The sequence below is a fragment of the Phascolarctos cinereus genome, unplaced genomic scaffold (genome assembly GCF_003287225.1).
Source record: "Phascolarctos cinereus isolate Bilbo 61053 unplaced genomic scaffold, phaCin_HiC Scaffold_9;HRSCAF=440, whole genome shotgun sequence".
In the NCBI taxonomy this organism is placed as follows: domain Eukaryota; kingdom Metazoa; phylum Chordata; class Mammalia; order Diprotodontia; family Phascolarctidae; genus Phascolarctos; species Phascolarctos cinereus.
In genome coordinates, this window is record NW_027556402.1 from 246557400 (window position 1) to 246563399 (window position 6000).

Below are 6000 nucleotides of genomic sequence, written 5' to 3' on the forward strand. Positions count from 1 at the left end.
ATTAGAAAAAAAAAAACCTTAGAAACATTAGACTATTAGGGGCAGCTAGGTTGCACAATGGAGTCAGGAGGACCTGAGTTCAAATCCGGCCTCAGACCAAACACTTGACACTTACTAGTTGTGTGACCCTGGAGAAGTCACAACCCAAATTGCCTAAAGATTAAAAAAAAATTTTTTTTAAAGTATACATAAGAGAATATATACCAGGCAATATACAGTGGAAAAGCTTTCCCATTGGGAGTGAGGTACCTCAGCTCAACCAAAAAGAGAGCCCTAGATCTCTCACTCAAGAGGAAGTTCCCAGCTCTTATATAGCAAGACAGGGACAATGATATTTGGAGACCACTACCTTCCCTTATGTCCTCCCAGAGGCTTTAATTGAGCAACCTGAAGTGGGGTTGGCCTCATCCTTTTCTTTTGAATGTCAAAGCCAATACGCCAGAGAGACTGAAAGCTTGAAAAGAAGAAGTTACCCACAGATATCATCAACATTTCTATATATTACTAACAAATCCCAGTAGCAAGAGATAGAGAGGTAAATTCCATTTAAAATTACTGTAGACATTATAAAATATTGGGAGTCAGTCTGCCAAAACAAAACCAGGAACTATATGAACACCACTATAAAACACTTCATACAAATAAAGTGAAATCTAAATAATCAGAAAATTATCAGTTGCTCATGGGTGGGTGGAGCTAATATAATAAAAATGACAATTCTACCTAAACTAATTTACTTATTCATTGTCATACCAATCAAACTACCAAAACTTATTTTATAGAGCTAGAAAAAAACAATAACAAAATTCATCTGGAAGAGCAAGAAGTCCAGAATATCAAGGGAACTAATGAAAAGAAATGCAAGCGAAGGTGGCCTAGTTGTAGCAGATCTTAAACTGCATTATAAAGCAGCAATCATCAAAATTACTTGGTAGTGGCTAAGAAATAGAGTGCTGAATCACAGGAAAATGTAAGGCATGCAAGACACAACAGTCAATTACTATATTATCTACTATTTGATAAATCCAAAGACTTCAGTTTCTGGGATAAGAAATCACTAATTAACCAAAACTTCTGTGAAAAATGGAAAAATGTATGGCAGAAACATGGAATAGACCAACGTCTCACACCCTATACCAATATAAAGTCAAAATGGGTACAAGATTTAGATATAAAGACTGAAAGTATAAGCAAACTAGAAAGGTAAGGAATAATTTGCCTTTCAGATCTATGGAGAAGGGAAGAATTTATGACCAAACAAAGGTAGAGAACATTATGAAATGCAAAATGGATAATTTTGGTTGCATTAAATTGAAAAGTTTTTTGCATAAAGGCAATGCATGCAACATTAGGAGGGAAGCAGAAAACGGGCAAAGAATTTTTACAATCAGTGTCTCTGATAAAGGCCTCATTTCTAAAACATATAAAGAACTGATTTGAATTTATAAGAATACAAGTAATTTTCTAATTGATAAATGGTCAAAGGATATAAACAGGCATTTTTCAAAGGAAGAAACTAAATCTATCTATAGTCATATGAAAAAAAATTCTAATTCACTATTGATTTGAGAAATGCAAATCAAAACAACTCTAAGGTCCAAATCACACCTATCAGATTGGCTAACATGACAGAGGAGGACAATGATAAATGTTGGAGAAGTTGTGGGAAAATTGGAACATTAATGTATTATTGATGGAATTGTGAACTGATCTAATATTTTGAAGAGAAATTTGGATCTACATCCAAAGGGCTATAAAATTGTGGATACCTTTTGACCCAGCAATACCACTTCTAGGTCTGTATCCTAAAGAGATCACAAAAATGGGAAAAGGACCCACTTGCACACAAAAAAATATTTATAGCAGCTCTTTTTGTGGTGACAAAGATTTTGAAATTGAGAGAATGCCCATCAATTGGGGAATGGCTGAACAAATTGTGTTATATAAATGTAATGGAGTACTATTGTGCTATCAGAAATTATGAGCAGGCAGATTTCAAAAAATCCTGGAAAGACTTACATAAACTGATGCAGAGTGAAATGAGCAGAACCAGGAGAACATTGTGCACAGTAACAGCCACATTGTGTGATGATTGACTCTGAAAGACTTAGTTCTTCTCAGCAATGCAAGGATCTAAGACAAGTCCAAAAGACTCATTATGGAAATTGCTATCCACATCGAGAAAGAATTATGGAGTCTATGCAGATGGAAGCAGACTATTTGCTCCCCTTTTCATTTGTTGTTTTGTTTTATTGCTTCATTCTTGTGGTTCCTCCCATTAGTTCTAATTGTTCTTTACATCATGACTAATGGGAAAATATGCTTAATGTAAATGTATAAGTAGAGCCTACATCAGAGTGCACACTGTCTTAGGGCAAGGGAGAGGAGTGGGAGAGGGAGAAAATTTAAAATTCAAAATCTTGTGGAACTGAATGCTGAAAACAAAATAAATACATTCTAAAAAAGAGAAATAATTTTACTATCTCGTTATGCCTTGTGTTGCATACTAATGAGGAAACTGAAGTCCAGAAAGCTTAAGTAATTTGCCAATGGACACTCAAGTATCCTTACCCATACATGTGAAGCTAGAATTCAAATTAGTTCTCCTACAACCTAATTAAGACCTATGTTCTCTATACTACTCTATGTTTCCCATAGTTGTTACAAAGGTAAGTGGTTTGTAAACGAGAAAAAACCCTGCAAACAAGTTGGACAATTTTAATTAAAATTGTATTTGATTATTTGATTTGGCCACAAACAACCTATTGAGGTCCTACTGATACTTCACATGTATCCTGTTGTTTTATTCTTAGGAATGGGAGGCAGACTTGCCAAGAAAGTCTTCCCAGAGGGGAAGCAGCTACAAGACATTTGGGAAAAGTTTCCGTTAAACAAAGACATTTCTTGAAAAATGAGCTGTTAATCTTAAGAGTTTTTATTATGTAATTCTGTTGAATAAGAGGCTTCTTTTCTATAATAGTCTGGTCCTTGACATCATTTGGTTGGGGTAGTGGGGCTTTACATTGTAGAGTTTCCTGTCAATGCATGAAATAATAGAATAATTACTATCCTCAGCCCCAGTGTTGACCAAACCATGCATGAGTACACAAGGAAGCTCCTATAGTAAATGGGAAAGAAGCGTTGGGATCAATAATTGTGTCAATAAGTATCTACTTTTACATGATATTTATAATTTTCTAAATTGATAGTTAAAATGTCAATATTGAGATAATTGAGTATTTCTCTCTTATGTTTAATAACTAATTATTGAATGAAAACCAGTTTTTTTTCTCCTTTTCTACTATCTCATCCAGAAATCACCCAGTGTGAGAAATTTTGGGCAAAGATTTTCCCAGTATAAATTGAATCAAAAATTTAAAAAAAAATTCTAAGTGTAGATGAATGGGTGGATTCCTGCTCATTTTGTTTGTTCACACAGGTCTGAGATGTAGTTTCACATTTTTGACAGATGGGCAATATGGAAATTGATAATACTCTTTGACCAAGATTTGGGTGCTCAGTGTCATGTACCCCAAGATCCTCATTGGAAGATAGACTACTTCTCATTATGTTCATTCTCTCATTATTTTTTACCAATCATAATCAACTGCCATGCTAGCATTATAGATAAAATTATTAATTACCCATAAACAATGTCTCTTGAACCTATTAAACACCACAATATTAAAATGATCATTAGATGAATGTAAAATAAGCATCTAAGTAGAAGCTACCACGGCATTTCAAAAAAGTCCTACTCCAAGAAGATTCCCTCTAATGCCTTGTATTGTTGCCCATAGGGAGAAAAAAAACCTTAGAGATCAGTCTCCAGGGGCTGGTTCTCAAGAGTCATAGAGGCAGATGTTACATCTTCCATTCAATTCCCAGGCTGAGCTTCCTCATACTCTATAATGGCTTATTTCTTTGCTTTAGTTTCTTATGGGATGACATGGAGAGAATTTCATTCTCCTTGCCCTTCAGGGGAAAATTACTAGAGTTTTGATCTTATCAGGCTTTATATAATCACTGATGCCCTAAGTTGCCCCAGATATAATTTTCTGAAGGTGTTTTAAATCATAGAAGCACTTTTTTTCCTCCAGGCCAATTACATACCGAATCTCTCAATTAAGAAACACACCATAAAGAATTTCCCGCCTTCTGGTGAGTAGATATACTTGGACATTGCCTTCCTTCCTATGTATTTGCCAGGACTATTCAGAAGGGACTTCCCACTGTAATTTAAGTGAATTGAAGAAGTATTTATCATCTGTAAGTGCTTTTTATTTGAAAGGAATTTAAGCAAATGGAGTGTAAGATACATTAGAGCTTTATCTGTCTATATGTATAAAATATCTTTTTCAATCTATATCTATATGCACATATACACATGTGGTCTTCTATCAGATAGAGGATACTAAATAATAGGCCCTAAAATATGATGAGTAATGCTCAATATTAGATAATATTTATATATTACCTATTGCATGTCAGGTACTGTACTAAAGAATTTTTAAATATGATCTCAGTTGACCCTCACAACAACCCTGAGAGTGCTATTATTTTCCCCATTTTGCATATGAGGAAACTGAAGCAAAAAAAAGTTAAATGAATTGCTCAGGGTCACATAGCTTATAAGTGTGTGAAGCTGGATTTGGTCTCAGGAAAATGAGTTATTTTGATTGCAGGCCCAGGACTTTATCTACTGTGACACATAACTGTTCAAAGAAGGTATAGCTTTATTGTATTCTTCAGAAGGACTGTGGGTAGAATGCTATCTTCAATATAGGGTGTCAACTTTTAAAAGGGTATCAATTGGCACATAATCTATCATTTCATGACCTGGATACAAAAAATATGCCAAAGTCTTGCCTGTTGCATGACCAGTTAAAGTAACTGGGCATGCTTGTCTCAGAAAAGTAGACAGCAGGAAGGGGGAAGATGATTTTAGGTCACAGCAAGATAGTCAATCAATCAATATATATTAATTCACCAACTAGTGTGAGCCAAGTATTTTGCTGGGTACTTGATATACAAATATGAGAACATGAAAAAATAAAGAAAAGCCTGTCTTCAAGGAGTTTTTTTTCTGTAGGGGAAAATTTTTTTCAAGTGCATCATTACAGGAAAAAACAAACAACCATGAAATAATTGCATTTTAGTCATGGGGTACAGCACATAAAATGGTTGAGAGAAAAGAGATGGAATTCCCCCTGTAAAGGACAGTACGAAGGCAAGTTTAGTTGGACAGTAGAGTGCATGAAGAGGAACATTTTATATAAAGCTAGAGGTTCATGTTAGAGTCTGATTAGAAATATTTTTAAATATCAAAAGAAGTCTGAATTTGTGTTCAAATATGATGGAATCTTTGGAGGTTAGGGGGACACAAGTTCAGATGTATGCTGTAGGAAAACTGTATGGTAGCTGTGGGAGTGACATTAGATCCAGAAAAGAATACAAGAAGTGATAAGTAGAAACACAAAGAGGAAAATCTGGGCTCAATATGGGTTTGGGTTCATCCCAATTAAGCTATCCAAGGCAAATGTGATACTTGCAGAGGAGTCCCCTCCCACCTTGAAGGTCTTCAAACAAAGGCTTGCTAATAAATTATAGTCTTTGACTCCTGGTTTCCTTCAAGTCCCTCTTATAAGCCCACATTCTACAGGAAGTCTTCATCAATCCCAAAAATTCTAGGGTCTTCTCTTTGGAGAATTTTTTTTTTGTCCAACTTATTCTGGATATAGTTTGTTTATACATAATTGTTACATGTTATCTCTCCTTTAGATTGTGAGTTACCTGAGGGCAAGGATTGTCTTTTACCTTTCTTTCAGTCCTAAGCACGTAGGATAGTGCCTGGAATATGTAAGTACCTAATGTTTATTGGACTGACAACTGATTTTTATTATTGTGCTTTTTTTTTTCAATTTGAGGTTGGAGTATATAGCCATTGGGATCCCTTCCTTTTGTCCTAATATGCTTGTGTGATTTTCTCCAATAGGAACC